At 43.1% G+C, this 26207-nt stretch overlaps 1 long non-coding RNA gene across 1 annotated transcript; it reads right to left on the bottom strand.

Moving 5' to 3' along the window:
* Nucleotides 1-296: 296 nt before the first annotated feature.
* LOC128832361 (uncharacterized) lies at nucleotides 297-10745 on the bottom strand. Its single transcript, XR_008443971.1, has 3 exons — nucleotides 10695-10745; nucleotides 9503-9620; nucleotides 297-694 (listed from the first exon to the last, which is right to left on the bottom strand). It is a non-coding gene; the product is annotated as an uncharacterized LOC128832361 (long non-coding RNA).
* Nucleotides 10746-26207: the final 15462 nt, after the last annotated feature.

The raw sequence follows: 26207 nt of genomic DNA, 5'->3' as shown, positions 1-26207 counted from the left end.
CACGGCTGGATCCTCGGACATGTTAGCGGACGGGGAAGATGAGGAAGGAGATGAGGAGGACGAGGCAGTCGACAGCGCTCACAACGCTGATTTCCCCGACAGCCAGGATCTCTTCATCACCCTTACAGAGATCCCCTACCAACCCTCCCCAGCCGTTACCCCGGACACAGAATCTGGGGAAGGATCAGCCAGTAAGTGTTGTAAAAATCTAAACATTTATTTGTAACAGAACAGGAATATTAACAATTTAAAAAATGGGTTTCTCATGATTAGTTTGATTAGCTTAACGGGTCAGTCATGGGCAGTGCAACTATTGAAAAAAAATCTAGCAATGTCCGGTTTTGCATGATTGTCCTGCCCAAGCCGCTCTACTGGTTAGTCACTGCTACAGCAGCTACAGTAAAATGCGGTCTATATGTCCGGGGATGGAGCAGAAATCCTCCTGTGACATCTCGAGGAAGCTCTCCTGGAGGTAATTGGAAATCCGCTGCATTAGGTTCTTGGGGAGAGCGGCCTTATTGGGTCCTCCGTAGTAGGACACGTTGCCACGCCACGAGACTATCAAGTACTCTGGAATCATTGCTCTGCACAGCATGGCGGCATACGGCCCTGGTCTTTGCAGGCTTTCCCGGAGCATTCTCTCTTTCTCGCTGTCAGAGATCCTCATGAGGGTGATGTCGCTCATGATGACCTGCTTTGAATGAGGTAGGGGAATGTTAGTGTTGGGACTGCTTTGCCGTTCCTTTACAGAACTGTAACCGCTGGTTTGCAGCCACGCGGTGGAGGCAGGAGAGGGGCAGCCGAAAGGGATCGTTCCCGGGGACAGCCGCGAGGGTGTGGGACAGGAGCAGACTTCCTGCTTGCCGAATTGCTGGCAGCAGGGACCGACATTGATTTCAATGTGAAATGAGGCCATTGCTAATATTAAAGTTTTAAGCTGCCACAAGTCTACGGCTTACCATGTCTGCCTGCAACAGAAATTCCGTTCTCCTGAGAGGCTTCTCAAATGTGCTGTAGAAGACCCCAGGCACTGAATGCGAAGGCCGAGAATTCGACCTTGTGCTGAGTGCGCATGTGATAGGTGCTGTGCATGGTCTTGTTAACAGAGAAAGACTATGTTCTTTGTTCACAACTACATTTATCTTTCTGAGGAATTCACTCCCTTTTTCCCATTCCCACAGCCCCATCTGCGACTGTCTCACAACCTAGCCTGTCATCACACTCCCAGAGGCTAGCGCGGATTAGGCATAAGAAGAAGAGGACACGGGAGGACATGTTCTCGGAGCTTATAGCCTGCTCCAGAGCCCAGGCAGCACAGCAGACCCAGTGGCGGGAGAACTTGACCCGAATGCACCAAGCCAACATGGATCGGGAGGAGAGGTGGCGTCAGGAAGACCAGCAGGCGACTCAAACCCTGCTTGGACTAATGAGGGAGCAAACGGACACGCTCCGGCGCCTTGTGGATGTTCTGCAGGAACGGAGGCAGGAGGACAGAGCCCCGCTGCAGTCCATCTCTAACCGCCCTCCCCCGCCACCAAGTCCCATACTCCCCTCACCCAAAGTGCACAGAAGGAGAGGCGGCAGAGTCCCTGCTAACTCTCACTCCACCCCTGCAGAGAGCTCGAGCAGCAGAAGGCTCTCATTCCCCAAAATTTGACAAGTTCTTTCCTTCCCGCCTGACACAAGCCCCCGTCCAAGTTTCACTTTCCCAGTTCCATGTTTGGTTGATAATAAAAAATACGTTTCTGTTAACTACTGTTTCCATCATGTTCTTTTGGAGGAGGGGGGGATAGGGGGTTGGTAATTCGACAGGACAGTCACCTTTGGCAGGGTATATAGTCGGGGGCAGGCACAGCAGCAGGGCACATACATAGTGCAGTGATGCAGTGACTAGTTACCCTGGTTAGTCTGGGAGGTTGTTTTCATGTTATGTGGTGGGGGGTGGGTTGCTCTGTGACTTTGTGGCAGGGGAGGGCAGTTACAGATCTTAAGCGGCGGTCCTTAGGCAGGATCACAGAGCCACACAGCAGGGGATCTGTAACCGTCCTCCCCCTGCCACAAAGTCACATAGACCCCCCCATACACACAGTCCCTATCAGGAGGGGTGACAGGCTCCGTTGAAACAACCATCCCACCGCAGCGGAGCCTGTCAATCCTTGAGTTTAGAAGCTGCATTCGCGCCACTACAGTACACCCGCTCCGCACCACAGTCTGCGTCCCAGTTTTAAAAAATTCCCGCGAATACAGTATTAAAGAAAACGGTGTGCTTTAACAAAGTAGAACTATTTTTATTTTGAAACGTGTGTTGGAAGTGGGGTGAAGGGGGTATGTAACTGGATAGGATAGTCAACATTAACTGGGCAAAGAAACGGGGGCAGGTTTAGCTTCTCAATACACAAACTTTAAAGTCACAGGTTACCCTGCTCACTCAGGAACTTTGCTTTCAAAGCCTTCCGGATGCACAGCGCTTCCCGCTGGTCTCTTCTAATCGCCCGGCTGTCTGGCTGTGAGTAATCAGCAGCCAGGCTATTTTCCTCAACCTCCCACCCCGCCATAAAGGTCTCCCCCTTGCTCTCACAGAGATTGTGGAGCACACAGCAAGCTGCAATAACAATGGGGATATTGGTTTCGCTGAGATCACAGCGAGTCAGTAAGCTTCTCCATCTCCCCTTGAGACGGCCAAAAGCACACTCCACCACCATTCTGCACTTGCTCAGCCGGTAGTTGAAGAGTTCTTTTTCAGTGTCCAGGGCGCCAGTATAGGGCTTCATGAGCCAGGGCATTAGCGGGTAGGCTGGGTCCCCGAGGATGACTATAGGCATCTCCACATCCCCAAGAGTTATTTTGTGGTCCGGGAAGTAAATACCTTGCTGCAGCCGTCTAAACAGACCAGAGTTCCTGAAAACACGAGCGTCATGAACCTTGCCCGGCCATCCCACGTAGATGTTGGTAAAACGTCCCCTGTGGTCCACCAGTGCTTGCAGCACCATGGAAAAGTAGCCCTTTCTGTTAATGTACTGGCTGGCCTGGTGTTCCGGTGCCAGGATAGGGATGTGAGTTCCATCTATGGCCCCACCGCAGTTTGGGAATCCCATCGCTGCGAAGCCATCTATGATCGCCTCCACGTTTCCCAGGGTGACTACCTTTGGCAGCAGTACATCAACGATTGCCTTGGCTACTTGCATCACAACAACCCCCACGGTAGATTTGCCCACCCCAAACTGGTTCGCGACTGACCGGTAGCTGTCTGGCGTTGCAAGCTTCCACAGGGCTATGGCCACTCGCTTCTGGACAGTCAGGGCTGCTCGCATCCGGGTGTCATTGCGCTTCAGGGCAGGGGACAGCAACTCACAAAGTTCCAGGAAAGTTCCCTTCCGCATGCGAAAGTTTCGCAGCCACTGGGATTCATCCCAGACCTGCAGCACTATGCGGTCCCAACACTCAGTGCTTGTTTCCCGTGCCCAGAATCTCCTTTCCACGGCATCAACATGACCCATTGCCACCGTGATGTTCTCGGCGCTGGGTCCCCTGCTTTCTGAGAGGTCTGTGCTACTCTCAGACTTCAGGCCATCACCGCGTTGACGTAGCCTCCTCGCCTGACTTTTCTGCATCTGCCTCAGGGAAAGGTGTATGATAAGTTGCGAGGCGTTGAGAGCGGCCACAACTGCAGTGATGGTTGCAGCAGGCTCCATGCTCGCAGTGCTGTGGCGTCCGCGCTGTCACTGACTAGAAAAGTGCGCGAACTGATTTCCCGCCGGCGCTTTCAGGGAGGGAGGGCGGGAGTGATGGACGGATGACGACAGTTACCCAAAAGCACCCTGGACACATTTTTTTTACCCAGAAGGCATTTGCGGCTCCACCCAGAATTCCAATGGGCAGCGGGGACTCCGGGAACTGTGGGATAGCTGACCACAGTGCACCACTTCCAATGTCGACGCTTTCCCCGTTAGTGTGGACTCACAAAGTCGAATTACTGTCCTTAGTGTGGACACACACGTTCGACTTTGCAATATCGATTCCAAAAATTCGATTTAAGTAAAATTGAACTACTCTCGTAGTGTAGACAAGGCCTAAGAAGCCTTTTCTCTTCTCTCTATATGTACACAACTCCCATTGACATTAATAGGAGATGTATGTATGCAGTAGAGAACAGAATTTCTGCATTCAGTGCTGAGTTTAAGTCAAATATGGAAAATATGCTCTGGCCTGACATTTGGTATTCAAATGGGAATGGCAAACCCAAACCCCAAAGAAGAATAAAAGAGCTGTTTTAGGAAAGGGTTAGTCACTTAAAAAGCTATGCTAAACAAGATACAACTAGGACTGCAATTAGTATGGTTCCTTTCTGGGCTAAACCCACATTTGGGAGTTTTCCAGGGAAGCAACATTGCCTACGGGTGACTTTCAACTTGGCTATTTAAGTGGCTGGAAATTTTCTGTTTAAAAACATTTTATTTTAATCAAAGCAAGGGTTTTTACAGAGTGAGCATAAATCTTTATGCATCAACGGAGGATTCACTCATATAGAGCTCACCAGAAAATTGTGAAGAGCATACTTTGTGAAGTATCCATTTTTGATTTATTTAAAATTGATGGCAATTTAACTTAACAAGGAAGAAAGTGCCAGTCATATGCATTTGTAATACCAGGAATTATATTATATTTTAACATTAACTTACCATACAGTAAAATGTTCCTGACTTAGGAACATCACCCTTATTTCCATATAGTCAATGAAATGAGCATGAACAGATAATTAGTCTGAAGAGGCAGCAGAACTTCAGAGAGAAGAATTCATGCTTGTTGCCAGATTCTTCCTGAGGTGCTCAGGCTTGGGAATCAATGAAATTTCAGCGGCAACAGAAAGAAGCTGGTCCACCTAATACCAGAAATTTAAGGTGAAATCCAGATTCCATTGAAACCTATGGTACAGCTCACATTGACTTCAGTGCGATGATGGTTTCACCCCAATGTTTGAACTGATAGCTCTGCAAGAGAAGGGGACCTAAAGTGTAGGAAAGAAATTTTCACACTATGGGCCTAATGCCAGAGTTCTTGGTCATTAAAAATTCTGATCTCTTTCAACTAGATTCTCTGCTATGGTCTGACTACTTCATGCCACTCAGACAGCACAAAGTAGCCCACTGCCGGCTTTAAATGGCTAGTGGAGAGTCGCTCATGCATAAGGGAACTCACTGATGGTGTAAACATGGTGGAGGCAGCTCCTGTCCCAAGGGGGCATTCCAGGCAAGGGGTGCGTGACAGACATGAGATCATGGCATAGGTGACACCAGAGTCAGGTTCGCACAGGATTGGGAAAGCAGTTCTCATCTCTCTCTTGCACCCAGTGAAGTTGTAAATAGGTGAGAAATATATCCACCAGTTTAGGGCCTGATCCTGTGATCAATATTCAAGCAACACTCCTATAGTGTTCAATAGAAATTTTGTTTGAGTAAAGCCTTCAGCATTGGACTCGGGGTCTGTCTTTTTTTGTCAGACCACATTCATATCCCTTACCTTTATGGTAGTGTTACCCAAGCTTTACTTTATTTTATGGATAAAAATAAACAGATAAAAGAGTAAGCAGATGTATTAAATTAAGTAAGGGTGAAATTCATTCCTGTGTATACAAGATAATTTAGCTCAGATACCCGTTTATCCCTTGGATAAACAATATTGGTAATAATACCCAATGTAACAAATTAAGAAAGAAATTATGCCTGATAAATTACATCTCAGTTTATTTCTGTCTTTATTTATGCAGTCAATAGACTCATTAAAGTCTACGGTAGGAGTTTATGTACATCGAGCACAGAATTTATTTCTGTTTTTTCATAGCACTTTAAAAATGTATACTTAGTGTAGCTGCTTAAATATGACTGGATCCAATTTTCTAACTTAAGTGCATTAAAGATAGTCAAGAGAGTAAGAGTACATTTTTCAAAATGACATAGGTGACATAGGTGCTTTTGAAAATGTCACCCAATATCTGAATTTAGACCACTAAATACCCATTTAGGCAACTAGGTGCTGATTTAGTATTTTAAAGTTGCATCAGTGTAACTGAAAGGAGAATTTGGCCTGCCCTATTGTAGCCATACAGGGACTGCAATGCGTGTTCTGAATGCATGAAATAGCTTCATATTAATGATAATATTTATGATTACACCCGCTTATATGATTGCCAACACCATAGCATCTGACACACTTAAATTTGGGTCAATGAACAGTTTCAGAAAAGAGGAGCAGTTATAAAATTACTCCTGCAGTACGCACCTTTAAAGCAGCGCAAATGGATGGGCAGCTGTATTCCCAGACTTTCACATTAATTTGAAGGTCAGTCTGGGCAATGAAAGCACATCTACCAGTGCTATGTGAATGTGATTTGAGCTGTGATATATTATTGCTCTGTGCAGTACAATAAGAAAAACAGAAAGGAATGTTACAACTGATTGAAATCGACCAGCATTATTTCCTTTGTTCTTGTGATTTCATCTCTCTGATAGTTATTTAAATGACTTGTGGTGAAACTGAATTATTCTAATTCACTTCAAATCACACTCAACAGCAGCTCAACAAATGTATTGACTACATTATATTTTGGCATTTTGCCATAAGGAATTTTTTGGCTTGAGAAGCATTGTGGCTTTTGCCTAAATCTAAAACAATAGAGTTTTACGGATTAGTCCCGCTTCTGAAAAGAGAGAAGTTTTCTTTAATCTTCCTGCAACCAAACTCCTCATGACAGTTGACAGGTCTATATTTCTCCAGATCAAAAATATAGAGAGGGGAAAGTATCTGTATATAATGAGTTACCAGGGGAGCTTGCAATACCTCTATCCTACAATTAACACCCAAAACAAATGCTTTCCTGGAGGTTTAAAGCTTCATGAAATATAATTATTGTGACCTCATTTTCAGCACAGAAGAGGATGTTGGTTAAAAATTCCATGTAATGAATTAGGGGATGAAGGGAGAATTACAGAGCCACCAAAACTGTTAACTTGAAGACATTTTATGATTTCAATAACTTGTTGCTTGATTTGAATGATATCAGTAAAAAATAGTTTCATGTTTAAAAAGGGATATGCATGTACAGAGACATCCATCACTTTAGGTTGCTTCAGGCTGAAGGACACTATAATTGTATATTACAGAAATTAAAGATGGAAAAACCTGTTAGATTATTTAGTGCCTGATCTTGTGAGGCACTAAGATGTGCTGAAAACTGCCATTGCTCAGACCCTCTTAAGATCAGGCTGAAGGTGGACCCTAAATAATATAGTTATCATAATCACACTTGATAAGCTTCTTTTTACTTAGATTTCCTGCAAATGAAGAACACAAGTGGGTGCCTGAGTGTAGCTTCACCTTGCTCAATATTTACCTCTTGTCTCAACAAATCTTCATGGTTCACCTCTTCTAGAGTCAATAACTACTTAATATTCTATTAACAGACTGTGGAAATAACTCCGTGTTTCTGCCATGGCATTGTAATTAACTGAAGATGGTGCGCCTGATTCTTCTTTCACTTATGCCAGCATAAGATAGGAGTAATACTACTGCTGACAGGGGAGTTACAGCTTTATAACATCTGTGTGATAAGAGAATTGGGGACTTTAAACTTATTCTTAAGATTTCAGAGCAGAAATACAAACCTTTGCTCAAATTTTAGTTTAATATTTTAGTTCAACTCTCTGGGCCAATTTTAGAAGTATCATCAGCTGGCAGAGCAAGCTCCTAGCGTGGCCTGCCTACTGGTTTAGGGACAATGAAGAAGATAGTAAGGGAACTATGTGGAGCTCTGCTATGCAGATTAACAGTCACTGTATGGCTCCTTAAGAAACCCAAATTCTCAAAATGGCCTTTAATCTGTGTAAATCAGTTGGCTTACGTAACCATATCCATCTGCCATCAATTAGATAATCTTGGGGCTGCTTTAACTTACATCAGGGTCAGGGCTAGACCAGTTTGAGAATCAGGGTCCATAACCAGCACTTGGACAGGCCCTTCACAGAACAAGAATCCACTTTCACTCAGAATCCTCTCAAACATAGCTGTAATACCACAGAGGACTTTCAAACTATCCACTTTATTAGTGACTAGATTCTCCCACCCTGCAGTACTGCTCACTTTACTAAACAGTGTGTGTAATTGGTGAATCCAAGAGCAGTGGGGACACATGTGCCACTCCCCTTTCACCCTAGGTAGGTGGGGGGGAGAAGAGGAATGTGGGAAACTCAGCTCCTGTTGATCCACTGTTGACATAGGCCCTTGGCATGACATTGCGCAGTAAGGGGTATGTCTCCAAGTATCAAACAGCATGGGGCTCCCTTCATCTCATCTCTCCAGCATGGATGACAGGATTTGGCTGCAATTTAGCTTCCTGACGGATCCCTGATCAGGTCTGGCATGTAGAGAGGGTGTTACCCTTACACCCATGCTCAGGTTTGTAGAATCCAAGGACACTGGTGCCCAGTTGAAAGCCACACTCGAACAACCCTGCCACAGACTTCAGGGCGTGGTGATAAATTAACAAAGTTGCAGCCTCTGCATTAAACTGGTGTGCATGTCTTATTGTTTCTGTGTCTGCATCAATCAGCTGTGGCAACTAACAATACCAATTGAGAAAGTCAGGGGAAAAAAAGAACCCCCCAAAAAGATCCAAACACTCGGACTCTTGGAGACTTTCAAAAGTCGAGATCCAGCTCTAAATTTCCTACATGTCCCCAAACTTTCTAATTAAAAGATTTGATTCAAATAATCCTGAACTGTATGGACCAGATCCTTAACTGGTGTTAATCAGCATAACTCTATTTACTAAAATAGAATTACTAATTTACAACAGGATCTGGGCTGCATTGAAATACTTAGAATTTGCAGACCATTTGCTATGGATACAGATTGTCCCAGTCTACTTAATTTTTAAAATAAGCAAAGGAATATCAAGTCACTGTACAAAGAATAAACACAGCCTGTGTTATATGTCAATAGTCATAATTTCTAAGGCAGGACAGGCCTAGATGGCGTGAAGAAAATAAAATGACAGTATTTTTAATTAGTGTTTAAGTGATAATACTTCAGTGCCTATATCTATACCTGGAGACACTTTTCTTCACATTGTGACTCCAACCATAGCATCACTAACATATTTGCTATGGGCAAATGAACAGTGGTTAAGTGTAAAATGTTAAATTGGACATGTGGAAGGTCTGAGGTTGGAGGTAAGATTTACTTTACAAGGTTAAATAAATACGGAGTGTGACTTCTGTTTCTTCTTGATGGAAGTGCAGAGGACGTCAGAGTTGTTTATGCAATATTGTGACTGTGTGGGTACACTGCTAAACTTTCCCTTGACACATATTGCCTTTAGAGGGTTTGTCAGTGAATTTTCCATGCAGGCAACTTACCTATATGTTTGTAACACAGATGGCTCAATACTGATATCCTGTATACATGCCTACCTTTCACAATTGAAACAACATTGTTCCTATGCAATTACCTTTTATTTGTACAAGTACGAGAGCAGATGCAGGATCACAATTTATTGTAACGAAGAATTTAAGTTGGCATTTTGCCCAGTCTTCATTTACTAAGTCTGAACACTTTTCCTCTGGAGTCTGTAAAGTAAAGGAAAAGAGGAGGGGAGGGAAAAGTCACGTAGCCAGTGCACTCATTGCTTACAGCACTCTTGTTATTGCAGAGGTTGTTGAAGTCATCAATAATATTAAAAAAACAAAACAAATTTTTTTTCTTTAAAAAGTGGATGGGGGAGACAAAAACAATAAAACAGTTAAAAGCTATAGAAGAAGCCATTTTAAGGGGTTCTTTTTGATCCATTTAATAAGAATTCCTAATTAATAACAAGCACAATTTTAATAACATTTGTTATCCAGAGATCTGCAGGGCCTATTGTGTTAGTGGAGAAGCCTATGAATTTGGCAGGAACTCCTATCTGCACTAGGCTAGGGACAGAGTGTGCAGCTTGCCAAGTTCCATCTGCCGAGGTAGTGGCAATGTACCAGGCCTGGTGACACACATTATGTAAATGCAGTTAAGAGGAAAGCAAACAGCCAGTTGCAGGCAGTGGTGTAACAAATGAGACTTCATGTGTGTATCGCCGCTGATGAGGCTAAGAAAACTGTCATTAGGGTACTTAATAGAACCAACATGAGACCTAGACACACAAAAGCTAAGCTAAATCACCTGAATCCCCTTTAAGTGGAATTACCATTTTTATTAAGTTGCAGTTATTGCTACTAAGTATCACTGGTTTAAATCTGTTCCCTGGGAGATGTCCCGTTAAATAGATTTCCAGAGAAAGTATGTCTGAATTAAGTATAGAAGACTTTTAGAAGCAACTTTAAGAGGCTATTTTTTCAAAAAAATGTATGCAGCAATTTAGACACATAAACCCCATTGTCAAGAAATCTGGCAGTAGATCAATGATTACTTTTAACATCTTAGAATACAAAATTAGCTTTTATGTATGAATAATATTTGAATATATTCACAGTGTCCAGCTCCATACCTTAGTGCGACTTACTAGTCTTCCCTGATTTTGATTACCCAGGTATTTCTCAAAGTTTCCTTTTGGACTGGAACATATTGCGTATACAACCTGATCTCAGCTGATCTTTTGCAAAAGAATCATACAGAGCTCCAAATCGCCTGAGTTGTTATTGGTTACCCACCTCTACTTGATTTCTGTTCATGTTCAAGCTGAGAGCTGTTTTGGAGTCCAGCCAAGTAGAATCTGCTTTGAACTGCAACCCTATTGCATGTATTTCCAAGAAGAACCTGCTGTCATGCCGCCTGATGTTGGACACAGCTAAGAGTGCCAATCTTGGGTCAGACTGCCAGAATACAGGGCATATACCCCAACCTGGTGGATAAACTATCGTAAGACTTTACTGAGCCAGTAACAAATGTGTGCTTCCAAAATACTATACTAGTTATTATGAAGCCACAGACAGGCCCCTTCAGGCCCTCTAGTCCCTCATGCATCATCCAGACAAACTAGACTTCTGTGATAAATGATTAATAGAACCAAAAATCAATATATTAAGTTCTTCCAGTTCCAAAAAAAAAAGACACTGACCCCAGGTCAAAATATAATTCAGATCTTACCCAAAAACCACACTGATAGCCAATCCTTTAGTAAATTAAAAATGAAAGGTTTATTAATAAATAAAGGAAGCATTATTAGAAGGTTAAAATGAATGATATACATTACAGTTGATTTCAGAGTCTGTAGATGAGGAGGATAATAGCAGTGATGTGAAATCTGCCTTTTTGTACTAAGTCTCTGGTTCATCCCAAATATTGGGGTCTTCAATCCATTGTTCAAAGCTCTCCTTTTGTTAGAAATCATTGTTCGGAGATGTGGAGCAGGCAAGAGACAAGGAGATGATGCCACCGTATCCAACTTATACCCCCCAGTCCATTGGCATGGAAAGTTACTGTCTCAAACATGAAGTCAGGGATCACATGTTCTATGTGCCCTGCTGAGTCATGAGGCCTCCATTGTCTCTGTGCTCTCCGAGGAATCCTTGGGAGATGCCAATTGGAAGAGTTGATTCTCCTTAATGGCCTGTTAACCATGGCTATCTAGTTTTGATGTAAATCTGTCTTGTGGGTGTTACCCAGGCACACAGCGTGTCAAGGCTGTATCCCCACTTTGAACTTTAGGGTACAAATGTAGGGGCCTGCATGAAAACTTCTAAGCTTAACTACCAGCTTAGCTCTGGTCCGCTGCCACCATCCCAAGAATTCCCTTCCCTGGGAAGCCTTGAGAAACCTTTCACCAATTCCCTGGTGAATACAAATCCAAACCCCTTGGATCTTAAAACAAGGAGAAATTAACCATCCTCCCTTCTTTCTCCCACCAACTCCTGGTGAATACAGATCCAACCCCCTTGGATCTAAAACAAGGAAAAAATCAATCAGGTTCTTAAAAAGAAGGTTTTTAATTAAAGAAAAAGGTAAAAATCATCTCTGTAAAATCAGTATGGGAAATAACTTTACAGGGTAATCAAACTTAAAGAGCTCAGAGGACTCCCCTCTAATCTCAGGTTCAAAGTACAGCAAACAAAGATAAACACTCTAGTAAAAGGTACATTTACAAGTTGAGAAAACAAAGGAAAACTAAGACGCCTTGCCTGGCTATTTACTTACAAGTTTGAAATAGGAGAGACTTGTTTAGAAAGATGTGGAGAACCTGGATTGATGTCTGGTCCCTCTAAGTCCCAAGAACGAACGCACACCCAAACAAAGAGAACAAACAAAAGCCTTCCCCCCCCCTCAAGATTTGAAAGTATCTTGTCCCCTTATTGGTCCTTTAGGACAGATGCCAGCCAGGGTACCTGAGCTTCTTAACCCTTTACAGGTAAAAGGATTTTGGAGTCTCTGGCCAGGAGTGATTTTATAGTACTGTACACAGGACAGCTGTTACCCTTCCCTTTATAGTTATGACACAGCGCATTTGAGATACAAACAAATAGCAAAGATTCATAACTTCATATACAATGATAATACATGCAAATAAACAGGATAGCATTGTTCAACAGATAACTTTTCCAATGATACCTTACAAGGCATACTTTGCATAAGATTTATCACAATTGTGCAACAGTGGTGATAAATCAGTGGTGATACATTAATGTAAACATGGTCATCTTTTTTCTTCTACAGCATCACTTCTGCTCCTGTATTTGGCTATTGGAGAACATAAAATAATTTCCCCCAACTTCGTTTTCAGGTGATTGCCATAATGGGACAGCAGAACTGTACAATCTGTGACAGGAGAAGGTTGGCAGCTTTTGGCAGTCAGGGCATTCCACGGCTTCTGTTAAAGGGTAAGCAAGTTACCTGCTAGCTGAGAAACACTAGGGTATTTCCTTAACATAACAACAAACATACACACCTTGAACATTAAGCATGGTCTAGCTTTTAACATCTTCTCTACGCTGCAAGTAAAGATCTCGTTGAGTCATATATTTAAGCTAGGCACTTTAGAATAGTTCTGTCAGATTTGGCTAAGGTGAACTGCTATGTGTCATTTCTGCTATGAGTTTCACTTAGACCTCTTAAACAGTTGGCTGCTGTTTTTTGTTGCTCAGTTAATCGGGAGTATCAATTGAATCAGCCATTCCTGGCCCACCCAATGAAATAAGGTACAATCACCATCACACTGAATCTGTCAACAAATGCTGGTTTTCCTTCCTGACTGAGCTTTTTTGTTTATCAAATAACCATTTCCCGTAATAAGGGAGCAGAGTGTAAACATACTCTTCACTAATTTGCCTATGTTTGAACATCTGATTCTTTTGCAAAATGAATGAGAAATGCTGATGAGCTCTGTGACTGCACAGTTTGGTTCCAATTAAATTTTTAATGAAACAGAAGCCAAACCCAACTGTGACTTGTGGCACAGTTTTGATTCAGTAGTGCCCCTCTTATGTCATCTCCTTTGGCTAGGTTTCTGCCATTGAGCAGCAGAATTGGTAACTGACAAGATATCACCACATTGAGGGGGAGGGGGGGGGGCGTGATTGCTTTCCAGAACCATTGCTTGATTTTTTTATATTTTATTTTTTAAGGTGCTGTTGACAGCTTGACAATCAAGCTCATCTTAAATTTTCAAGTTCAAGTTTTTCAAGTTCATATAATCTATTGTCACAATGGATATCCCAGGATGATTGTATGGCAAGGGAAGGAAAGTGTGCTTGCACCACTGAACACAATGCTTGAAATTGATAGAAAATGTTTGAAGACATTTAACTTCTCTGTGGGAGCAAACAACAGTCTGTTGTTTCCTGCCTCTAGTAGATGCCATGGGAGACAGCTGCACTAAAAACACCCACTAAAAACCATGTTCATTGATTAAAAAGGAACACAGCAGAGGGAGGAAACCCTAAACTTAGAAACACTTGTAACAATGTTATGACTGTAGTACTAATGTTGGTTACTAACACAGAATGTTTGCCCAGATGTAATTGGCAAGCTGATTGCCACATTAGAAACCGTGGTTTTTACTCCTCCCTTCTGAAGAAACAATTAGGGTGATCCAACACAAGGTTACTAACCTGTGTGGCCAGTGAAATCAGATGAGGGATAATATCCCCGAAGTCCAGGAGCTGCTCTGTTTAGTCCTTGTTCAGTGACAGTTTTAAAAGTTGGAAAGTTTGCAAGCCATCAGAGCTGGAGAAACATGCTTTAAACCAGGGGTCAGCAACCTCTGGCACCCTGGCGGGCCGGGCCAGTTTATTTATCTGCTGACGTGGCAGGTTCGGCCGATCGCAGCCCCCTCTGGCCGCGGTTCGCCGTCCCAGGCCAATTGGGCGGCCAGTACATCCCTCGCCCACATCGCTTCCCACCGCCCCTATTGGCCTGGGACGGTGAACCGCAGCTAGTGGGGGCTGCGATCAGCCGAACCTGCAGCATCAGCAGGTAAATAAACTGGCCCAGCCCACCAGCTGCATGCCAGAGGTTGCCGACCTCTGCTTTAAATCAATAAAAGGCTACAGAACAAAAAGTCTCAAAAGTAGGGGCCAGGGTCCTCAGCTGGTGTAAATTGGTTTAGCTCTGTTGACTTCATTAGTCTTACACCACTCTATACCAGCTGAGAATCTGGCAGTAGGTGCCTAAAATTAGACTCCTAGACTCCTAAATTAATACTAAAGCACCTAAATAAGTGGTCTAATTGTTCAAAAGTTCTGAGCACCCAGTGAACCAAAGGAACCTGCTGAGTGCATTTGAAAATCAGGCCATTTATTTGGGAGCTTAATTTTAGTCACTTAGTATGTAAGATAATGGCCTGGATTCCATGGTGCAGCATTTGTGTGGATCCCAGAGAGTTCAAAAGATGCCAGACCTTAAGATCACAACATCCTGATGTATAGAAAAGCTAATTTACATTGATATAGCCTTTTAAATTTTTGTATGTTATTTCAGACACTCATAGGATGAAGCATGGTAACTAAAGAACCTGTGTTTGAAGGAGGGAGGATATAAAATCAATATCCACAAACACATTTAAAGTTTGAAAAAATGTCCTGAAAACTTTTCCTTATAAAATGTGGCATAAACAAATTTGGTGATAGGCTGGGGTGGTTTAATGGTTTTATTGATGCTCACTAGCAGCACAGCTCTCCCAAACTCATGCCAATCATCCATCAGATAAGCTAAATGTTGGAAACTGAAAACACTTTTTAGATCATCCAGTCCATCTCCCTCCAAATGTAATATTTCTTAATGGTACGTTTTCCTAGTGTTTTACACCACAATTGAGCTCAAAATAGCCCAGCAAATTCCCTGGGAGACTATTTCACATCCCAGTACATCTCCCTGCTAGGACAGTTGACAATTTTCCTCATAGTCATCCTATATGTCTCCTTATTAATTTAATCCTATTATTCCTAGCTATTCCTCCAACTACCCCCCTCAGGGAACTGATGGGAAGGATCCCCTGAGACACTAACATGAGGGGGAAAGGAATCCTGGAGAGTTGGCTGTATTTTAAAGAATCCTAATTGAGGTTGCAGGAACAAACCATCCTGATGTGTAGAAAGAATAGTAAATATGGCAGGTGACCAGCTTGGCTTAACAGTGAAGTCCTTGCTGATCTTAAACACAAAAAAGATGTTTATAAGAAGTGGAAGATTGGACAAATGTCCAGGAAGGAGTATAAAAATATTGCTCAGGCATGCAGGAGTGAAATCAGGAAGGCCAAATCACACTTGGAGTTGCAGCTAGCAAGAGATGTTAAGAGTAAAAAGAAGAGTTTCTTCAGGTATGTTAGCAACAAGAAGAAGGTCAAGGAAAGTGTGGGCCCCTTACTGAATGAGGGCGGGAACCTAGTGACAGAGGATGTGGAAAAAGCTTATGTACTCGATGCTTTTTTTGCCTCTGTCTTCACAAACAAGGTCAGCTCCCAGACTGCTGTACTGGGCAGCACAGCATGGGGAGGAGGTGACCAGCCCTCTGTGGAAAAAGAAGTGGTTCAGGACTATTTAGAAAAGCTGGACGAGCACAGGTCCATGGGGCCGGATGCACTGCATCTGAGGGTGCTAAAGGAGTTGGCGGATGTGATTGCGGAGCCATTGGTCATTATCTTTGAAAACTCATGGTGATCGGGGGAGGTCTTGGATGACTAGAAAAAGGTTAATGTAGTGCCCATCTTTAAAAAAGGGAAGGAGGAGGATCCGGGGGACTACAGGCCAGTCAGCCTCACCTCAATCCCTGGAAAAATCATGGAGCGGGTCCTCAAGGAATCGATTCTGAAGCACTTAGAGGAGAGGAAAGTGATCAGGAACAGTCAGCATGGATTCACCAAGGGCAAGTCATGCCTAACTAACCTAATTGCCTTCTATGAGGAGATAACTGGCTCTGTGGATGAGGAGAAAGCAATGGACGTGTTATTCCTTGACTTTAGCAAAGCTTTTGATACGGTCTCCTACAGTATTCTTGCTGGCAAGTTAAAGTATGGGCTGGGTGAATGGACTATAAGGTGGATAGAAAGCTGGCTAGATCATTGGGCTCAAAGGGTAGTGATCAATGGCTCCATGTCTAGTTGGCAGCTGGTATTCAGAGTTCCCCAAGGGTCGGTCCTAGGGCTGGTTTTGTTCAATATCTTCATTAATGATCTGGAGGATGGCGTGGACTGCACCCTCAGAAAGTTTGCTGATGACACTTAACTGGGAGGAGTGGTAGATATGCTGGAGTGTAGGGATAGGATACAGAGGGACCTAGACAAATTAGAGGATTGGGCCAAAAAGAAACCTGATGAAGTTCGACAAGGACAAATGCAGAGTCCTGAACTTAGGACAGAAGAATCCCATGCACTGCTACAGACTAGGGACCGAGTGGCTAGGCAGCAGTGCTGCAGAAAAGGACCTAGGGGTTACAGTAGATGAGAAGCTGGATATGAGTAGACAGTGTGCCCCTGTTGCCAAGAAGGCTAATGGCATTTTGGGCTCGATAAGTAGGGGCATTGCCAGCAGATCAGGGGACGTGATCATTCCCCTCTATTCAACATTGGTGAGGCCTCATCTGGAGTACTGGGTCCAGTTTTGGGCCCCACACTACAAGAAGGGTGTGGAAAAATTGGAAAGAGTCCAGTGGAGGGCAACAAAAATGATTAGGGGACTGGAGTACATGACTTATGAGGAGAGGCTGAGGGAACTGGCATTGTTTAGTCTGTCGAAGAGAAGAATGAGGGGGGATTTGATAGCTGCTTTCAACTACCTGAATGGGGATTCCAAAGAGGATGGATCTAGACTGTTCTCAGTGGTGGCAGATGACAGAACAAGGAGTAATGGTCTCAAGTTGCAGTGGGGGAGTTTAGGTTGGACATTAGGAAAAATGTTTTCACTGGGAGGGTGTTGAAACACTGGAATGGGTTACCTAGTGATACCAGACACCTCTGTGTTCTTGGGGAACCAGGGTGCAGTATCCAGCCTGACTCATGAAAGACACAACCCCTCCCCCCCCCACACACACACACACCCAGCCTCTGCTTAAACCAAAACCCATGAGAGGAAAAAAACTTGCAGAGAGCAGTGAAGGGCATTAGGAGACACACCTAGATCCCTACTGACAAGGGTGACAAGATTAAGACATCTCCATTAGCATACAGAATGGAGAACAGAGAACCACACTGAACTCTGGGACCAGAAAAAGCAGGGAAGCACTGCATCCTGGGAATCTCCGCTCCAGATGCGAATGAACCTATGCCTGCATGCACCCAGCTCAGCAATTATTGGACCAATTCTTGTAATAAATCCTTGATTGAGATCCAAAATATTGAAGCAGCCTAGTTGCATTGTGAGCTCCCTAGGAGAAAACACCACCCATAGCCAAGAGTGATCAGCTGCTATTGTCTAGCCTAAAGAAAACCCTTCAGTCATCAGCTTACCTATAAACAAATCTAGTGTTCTCCCTTCGACCATTGTATTTTCTCTACAAAAATCCCTACTCACCCTCTAGTCAGGGTTCTGATGCTTAGATCCAAACTATGCATCAGTTCCACTGGGACTCCATCTTCTCCTGACTGATCGTGCTGGGGATTCTCCCTGTCTCCTGCTTTCAGGATCTTGAGCTACAATCATCACCTGGGAACCCCGACCAGTTCAAGCGTCAGGGAGCGGTGAGATCCCCTTCTCTCTCTCTCTCTCTGTTGTATGTTATGTTGGTTTAGCTCTCCTTGTGTAGTTATCACTATTATTCAATAAATAACTTTTATGGTTAAGTTGGTTGCTTCTCTCTCTCTCTTGCTGAACTTTACTCTTTTGTGTTTTTAGCTTCCCCCATTCACTCTACAGCAACACTTCTTTTACCTAAGCTAAAGATCCCTGCAGCGCCCAAAATACTGTGGGGTTTGCTCATCAAGTAGGTTACTGCCAGTACAATTGTGCTGTGAGAGTGGGGATAAGGACGTGCTGAATCTGGGATGCATAAGGGTAACAGCTTGAAAGTGCTGCTTGACCCAGTCCATGGAGCCCAGGGGCATATAAGGAGAGGCAGCTTGAAAGTGCTGCTTCCTCCAGCCCAATATGTCCAGAGACATATAAGGGGTCAGCTTGACAGTGCTGATTGACCCGGTCCGCTCAGACTTGCTCTGTTAATATATGTGTGGGTGGGTGGGTGTTCATCTGGTTCTGAGGCTGGAGAAACCCAGCCCTAGGGAACATAGGTCCTGCAGGATAGCTCCATTGGGAGGGGACTTGCAGAAGGGAGAAGTAGAGCTCCATATGAAAAAAACAAGTGACACAAGCAGTACATTGATAGAATTACAGAATCCCCTTCCCCAGAAGAGTAATCCGAATAAATGAGCATACCCCAAAGTAATGGGCAAATCTGGTAACAATAGGGAGGTGTTGGAATCTCTTTCCTTAGACGTTTTTAAGATCAGGCTTGACAAAGCCCTGGCTGGGATGATTTAGTTGAGGATTGGTCCTGCTTTGAGCGGGGGATTGGACTAGATGACCTCCTGAGGTCCCTTCCAACCCTGATATTCTATGATTCTAAATAATTCCCTTAATTCCTTGGAGTTAATGCCTTCAACTGTGTGAAAAGAATGTCATATTCCCCCTTAGTTATTGCATAGCCACAGTATTCTCTTATAAAACCTTGCTTCAAAAACTGATCCTTCCAACTCTCTGATGGTTTTTGTTGCTACCTATAATCTTTTAATATACGCCTTGACAGGTCATGCCCAGAACTGATCACAATTACATGAAGAATAATACACCAGTGTACAAGCCTCAATTTCCCCCCTCCCCTTACCTTACTTAATACAGTTACTTTTAGTGAGTCAATTTACGGGCTAAGGCACTACACAGCATGAGTAAGTGTAGCAGAGTCTGGGACAAAAATAGGGATTTCCCTATTCTCTTTCTCTTGCAAGCTGCCTATAGCACCTCTCAGCCAGGTTTCATTCCATATTACAGTGTTCTTAGCCAAGCCAATATGAATTTTTCAAGTAAGACTTTGTAAGACATAGTACCAAATGCTAAAATACAAATATCACATCTGCTGCATTCCTTTCATCCACTAATCTTGAAACGGAATCAAGTTTGGCTGGCAATGTGCATAATTATTCCCATGCCAAACCCTGCCTCATCACATCTGCATTGTCACTCCTATGGCAGTAATATGATGCCCATCTTTACAATGGCCTTCCCCATTCTAAGTTGAATACGACTTTTTAACATTCTTCAGCCATTTTTACCTGACCTTTGATTTGCCCCTTATGAAACAGCATCAGCTAATTCTTTCTTATACTTCCTTCCATTGCACCTTGCTGGCTAGATTTTAATTGCCCCTTAATGTTCCCCTGAAATCTATTAGCCTTACACTGCTTTGAACAGATACTTACTAGGTTGAATTAAAACAATTTGTAGTCACCTATTCCAGATTACCATGTTATGCTCATAGTCTCCATCAATTTCTTGCAATCATAATAAATGTACTTGAGATGGCTTTGCCTCAGGTTGGAATCCCTTCTCTCTGGATCATAGAGTTACCTTTTATGATATTCAGAAACCTGTTTGATATTGCCTCTTTTTTCATTCTTTGTACTTGTGAGATGTAGCTACTGTGTAATAATGTCCTGGAGAACCTTGGTATCCTGCCTTTCAATCACATTCTCTAATAACTTGACACTGTGCTCCCCTAAAAGGAACGGTCAGGAGGGTGAAAAAGAGAAAATAAGAAAAAGAAAAAAAAGTCCCACCCTCACCCTTTCCAGTAATCAGGACAGAGGGAAGGAGAAGAAAGTGTCCTTTCAGCAGCCAGGAAGGATGTACTAGGTTTGACCAGCTTACCTTCCCAAAAGCTCATAGACTGACGACTCAGTCTCTCCCTCAGCCAGGTGGGGAGAGATAATACCGCTGATATCTGTTGTGACACTGCATAAATGTGTGATGACTTGAAATAATGTCACACCACCATTGTCATAACTGATTCTCAGGATGTAATGACATAATGGTTGATCAGCTCCCTGGAATCTGAGCATTGATTTAAATGTTTCCCTCTGCCTGAGCAGATAGGGAAGCGCACTGCTGCCTCAACATGCCATCCACAATCACCCCACATAGGCCACTCATTGGGTGCCCTGCACAGAACTGTCTCTGCAAGTAGTTGGAGGCATGGCTGGAGCACAAAGTGTTGGCTCCTTCTTTCTACACAATCCCCTGCAGAGCCCATGTATAGTCAGGCAGACATCCAAGTAAGAGTTAGCGCTGCTTTAAGAAGCCTTACTTTCCTTTTCTGCAAGGAGATCAAGTCAATGAAAATGTGGATCACGTTGGAGCCAGGTTGCTGGAGTGGATCCGGTCAGGAGATGTCTATGCATATGGAGTTTGGATCCATCACTTCCTACACTCTCTGCAAGTCCTAAACTCCCACTTCTTTAGGGGACAATTTTCAGGGAAGACTATGAAGGGAATAAAAGAGAATTCCTGCTCTCCTGGCCCCCTCCAACAGATTTCTCTTTAGAGGGATCAATATGGTCTAAGATTTTTTTTTCTGTCTTTCTGACTTCAGTAGCAGCTGTTGAAAGCTGAGAACAACTGGACTCTAGAGGCTAGAGCAAAGGGCTAACTAATAATTTTACTTGGCTCTAATCAAAGATCATTTCTGTCCATGTAACCTTGAGCAACTTACACAACTTCTTTGTTCCTCCTCTTGCTCAAATATAAAATCAAGTCAAAGCAGGACCTCAGTGGAAAACAGATGCTGCTGCTGAGTTGAATTTTCCTGGGTAAATAAATTATAAAATAAAATAATAATTAATTACTAGCAGTTGGTGCATAGTAATTAGGAAGTTATACCTATTATTACTGGATATAAACAAAATCAATTTTCATTAAGGATGTTCATGCCATCAAGCAACAGTAGCAAAGTCTTGGCAGTGACCAAATGAGGATCTGTGCATTATTTCCCAAATTAAGCAGAGACTTTTTTTTTCATTCTTCATTTTCATGTGTGTTGTGGACCAATCAAATCTCATTGTGAAACAGATGCACTCTGGAGCTTAAAAGCACTTCTGAAAATGTACCCTTACAGTCACTGTTTCCTATGGATATGCAGTGGGAAATATTTTCTGAGCAATGAATACCCAGGGGAAGGTTTTGGTGTCAGTTGCATTGTTGTAAATTCAGAATAACTTCATTGAGCTCAATGGAGCTAACTGCATCATTAGAGTAACTTGATTTACATCATGATGCTTTGTATTAGGATTTTTTGTTGCTGTGATGAGGGATTTTTGATTTGGCATAAATGCTGATTTTTCATCATTATGAAAAGACCATGATTGACAGAAATGCATGTTCCCATACTTACGAAGTACAGCAATAATAAATCAACAAAACATACACTAAAATAACTTGGCCCTAATTCTGATTGTTTTTTTTTTTTTGCTTGCTTGAAAATTGCAGAAAGCTTTGGCATTCCAAACACATCAATGTTTTTGAAAGTATGCTGTCATACTTGGTACTGAAAATATTTTTTGAGGCTGCTTAAAACATGCATCCAATCTGAACATTATTTAGACACTACTACAATAGATGTTCTAGAAACACCAAGGCTAGGGAGACGGATAGTGGCCATGAGCTATGATCAGCTCTATCTAATGTCTTGCTATTATGCAGCGTTTCCTTTGTTTGCATTGACAAGTCCATTGTTCTTGCTTTCATCACATTAACTATATTGCTTTAGTGTCAGTCATGATTTTTGTAAAGGCTTCCACTGTATCTTGACCTTTACTTGATAGAAGAGAATGGAACTAGTTTTCTATCTAGGTCACGAGGCAATTATATAGAGAATCCCAATTGTTGTCTTTACACCACAGAGCTCAATCAACATCCTGCTTAAAAGTCATTACCTTTTTTATTAATCTTTATGCTATGCTCCATACTCTTCAGCATCCCCAGTGCCTTTTGTTTCACTAAAGGATTTTCCCTCTAAGACCACAGATTGATTCTTTCTAGCTGCAGTTCAATTGGTTTAGCTGTAAGGAAGGGAGGAGGGGAGTTAAAGTGTATGACTGCTAAGCCGTGAGACAAAGACATGGCATCACCAAGCTCAAAATGTAGGATTAACTCATTTTAATGCAGCTTATTCACTGTATTGTAATTGTACAATGAGGTACAATGATACAAAGCAATGTAAGAAGTTGTCTACTTGATTCCAAATCCAAAATAGCACTAATAGAAAAAAAAAACCATAAGAGAAATGAAACATTAGAAATGTGAACATTTGGCTGCTATTCAGATGAATATGGGTCTTGAAACTTTGGTGTATATGGGGTGTACCCAGCTTGGCTGCATCTCATCAACCAACTTGTTGACTAGCTGGTACATCTCTAAACTTTTCTGGAAACAGGACTGGAAGACTATGGCAATTAGAGTTAGGAGCCTAGAGGCTCTTAAAAATGCCACTAGTCACCTATCTACATCTTTAGGTGCTTAAATACATTTAAAAATCTGGCCCCTTGTGTACAGAATGCATTTTATCCCTCACCCGAGAGGACATGTATGGGAACTGGAGAAACCAGGAAATGTCTGGATTCCTTTCTCCAGCACTTAGAGAGGACAAGGGGTCATTGCATTGGAAGGTAGCATCCAGGGATGGCAGGTTTGTGTAATTTTGGTGGTGCCCAGAACAGGTCCAACCCCCCCACTCACCCCACACACACCCTCCCACACACACCCCTGCCTTGTAAGCCGGTATATATATTTAAAATAATGTAAAAATGAACTGGAAACAGTAAGCGTTTAACAGTTTCCCTATATTGCACAATATCACTACCATAAGAAAAAAATATTTAACTAAGAATATCAACTTTATTAATATTCTTTTGAATACGGAAACAACCAAACACTCTTGGATTAATAACCCTCAGAAGCAAATACTTTCTCAAATGCGATGTTCTTAAACTAATTATATACTTTAAAGGGTATAAAATAATCAAGTACAGTGCTAAACATGATCATACCCGAAACTGACTGCCAAATTTAAGTTGCGTGTTTTTCCCCTCCTGCACTCATATAGTATACAGCAGTGTTCCCTCTAATTTTTGCCACTCCTGTCTGGAATGAATTTTGTTATGTGCATCAATATGGAGGTGATGTGTGACAAATCACCTCCATATTGGTACACATAACAAAATTAATGGGGTGGGGTCGAGGGGTTTGGAATGTGGGAGGGGGCTCAGGACTGGGGTGCAGAGGGGTGAGGGCTCGGGCTAGGGATGAGGGGTTTGGGCTGTGGGAGGGGCTCAGGACTAGGACAGAGGATTGGGTTGCGGGCTCTGGCTGGGGGTGCAGGCTCTGAGGTGGGGCAAGGCTAGGGATGCGGAGTTTGGGGTGAAGGCAGGCTGCCCTGGGGCTGGGGCCAGAGAGGAGAACTCCACAGTCCTCCCAGCCCTCTCCCCCCTGGAAGCACACTCATCCGGCACGGAATGGCATGTGCTCCTAGGGGCCGGGCCCCTCTCAGATCCAGGAAATCCCCTCGCTTCCCTATGGTAGGGGCTGGGGGGGAGAAGGGCTGCCATCATATGTGACCCTCCACAGGCAGTGGCTGTGCCGCTGCTTCAGCCTGCCACCAGCACCGCTCCCTTTTGTAGCCGGCAGTGGCCGGTAAGGGAGCACAGTGCGGAGTGGCAGGCAGGGATGCCCTGGGGGAGGCATGCAGGGGTGGCAGGTGGGGCCAGGGGACGCTCCGGGGGAGGCGCACAGGGCAGCAGGTGGGCCCAGGGGAGAGACCCAGCTCTGAACATTGGTGGAGCCGGGCCCCCAGGCCCTGAATTTACTGGAGCACAGGCACCACAGGACCATATAACTCACTGCCCTTGGTAACATCTCCTTCCAGGCTCTTCATAGATCAAAGATTACTGGGTTTATATGAGGATAATTTCCTTCCATTGTTTTTAGGGGATAGGGAGAAGAGGCCAGTGGAATGAGAAGCCAGGCCTTATGGCCTAATATTCATCATGTTAGGCAAAATAGTCATCTCTCCCAATTCTAATAAACCCCATGGACTTTTTATGCAATCTTTGCTGCTTTTGGTATTGTATATTTGGGTAATGAAATTTTGGGCCCTTGGTCTTTCAGCATAAACTTAATTTTCTCTCGGATAATACTGTTCTCAAACAGACAGAAATAATTTACCTAATTACCTCGTCAACAGTAGCTCTTCTGTGTTTAGAAGCCAGAAATGACTAAATTGCAAGAAGCAAGTAGGCCATATGCCAGATGAATACAGAAGTATTTCTAGATCTCTCAATCCCTTCCAGTATTAAATCAACACAGTCAAAGCCATGCTCAGTACATGGTAGAGTTTGCCATGAATTTTTCTGCCATGTTTGCCTTCAGCTGTATGTGCTTACTTCAGGAAGGGATAGTTCAGTGGTTTGAGCATTAGCCTATTAAACCCAGGGTTATGAGTTCAATCCTTGAGGTGGCCACTTAAGGATCTAGGGCAAAAATCAGTACTTGGTCCTGCTAATAAAGGCAGGGGGCTGGACTTGATGACATTTCAGGGTCCGTTCTATGAGATAAGTATATCTCCATATATTTATTTTTAAAAGGTACAAATGTTGAGCCTATGAACAAAAATACCCACAACTCTTTTAACGAAGGGGAAAAGTTATTTATCAGAAAGCAGTTTAATGTGTAATACTTGGGGAGGTGAGACATGGGGGATAGTGAAAAATGCAAGAAATATATTATACAAAATACACTAAAATAAAAAAAAAATAAAAACCTAATTCATGGATAAAAATTGTGGAAGTGAAGTTTTGGGAACACCAGAATCAGAGTACTGACAGTCACTTTCAGAAAGCTGACTCCTGTTTTTCATCATTTAACTGAAAGAGTAAAAGATTTAGTGCTGTCAGAAAGATGTAAATGTTTTAAATTTGTGGCAGGTCAGCACAGAGGGAGCCACAGCTAACCAAGTGAGAAGTAATGAAAATATACATTGATTCAACAGAGGATGTGATACAGCCTCAAGATATTTTTAAAATGCTAATCTCTGGTTTAAAGAACCTGATTCATATGTATTTCAAAAGAGTGTGCTGAGCCCAATGTGACTTCATGAGTGTGAGGCTGAATGGAACAATTATTTGGATAGATTGTTGTTAGTGAAAATGTAAAGTAACTACTGCAGGGGACCACTGTATAGTAATTCAAACTTGTCAGCTTTCAGCGTCAAGAAGTTTGAAATCTTCAAATCTGTTGCAAACAACTATGTAGAACTGAGAGGCAGAGAAGAATGCAATATTATTACCAAATAGCAGAAGATAGTGCTTGAAGCTATGGGCCAGAGTATCAACTGTGTCCAGATACCACTAGGTGGAGCTAAGAATGAGGGACCAAAAGAGAGCTGCTTGAAGCTCCCTCATTCTGGGGCTGATCCTGTGCTGTCTCTGACATCAGTGTATATTAGAGCAGCCTGGGAACTGCTCTATGCTGCCCCAGCTGCCTATGGCTCTGGCTCCCAAAGGGCCATCTGTGAGCCACAGATGGCCAGAGTACAGTGTGCTTTGGCCACTATCCCTCCCTCCCTCCTCGATACACCTCTTAGTGCCAACTGGCAAAGAGTTACAGAAATCTCATGAGTCTGATGGGTACATTCTAGTTCACCAAAGAATGTCATGTGATGTCTCAAATGAAAGCCTGGTCATTAATATCACTGTGAAA

This window comes from Malaclemys terrapin, chromosome 2 (assembly GCF_027887155.1).
Source record: "Malaclemys terrapin pileata isolate rMalTer1 chromosome 2, rMalTer1.hap1, whole genome shotgun sequence".
Lineage (NCBI taxonomy): Eukaryota > Metazoa > Chordata > Testudines > Emydidae > Malaclemys > Malaclemys terrapin.
Note: the sequence above shows the minus strand (reverse complement) of the source record. Positions and strands in the feature narration are given on the sequence as shown.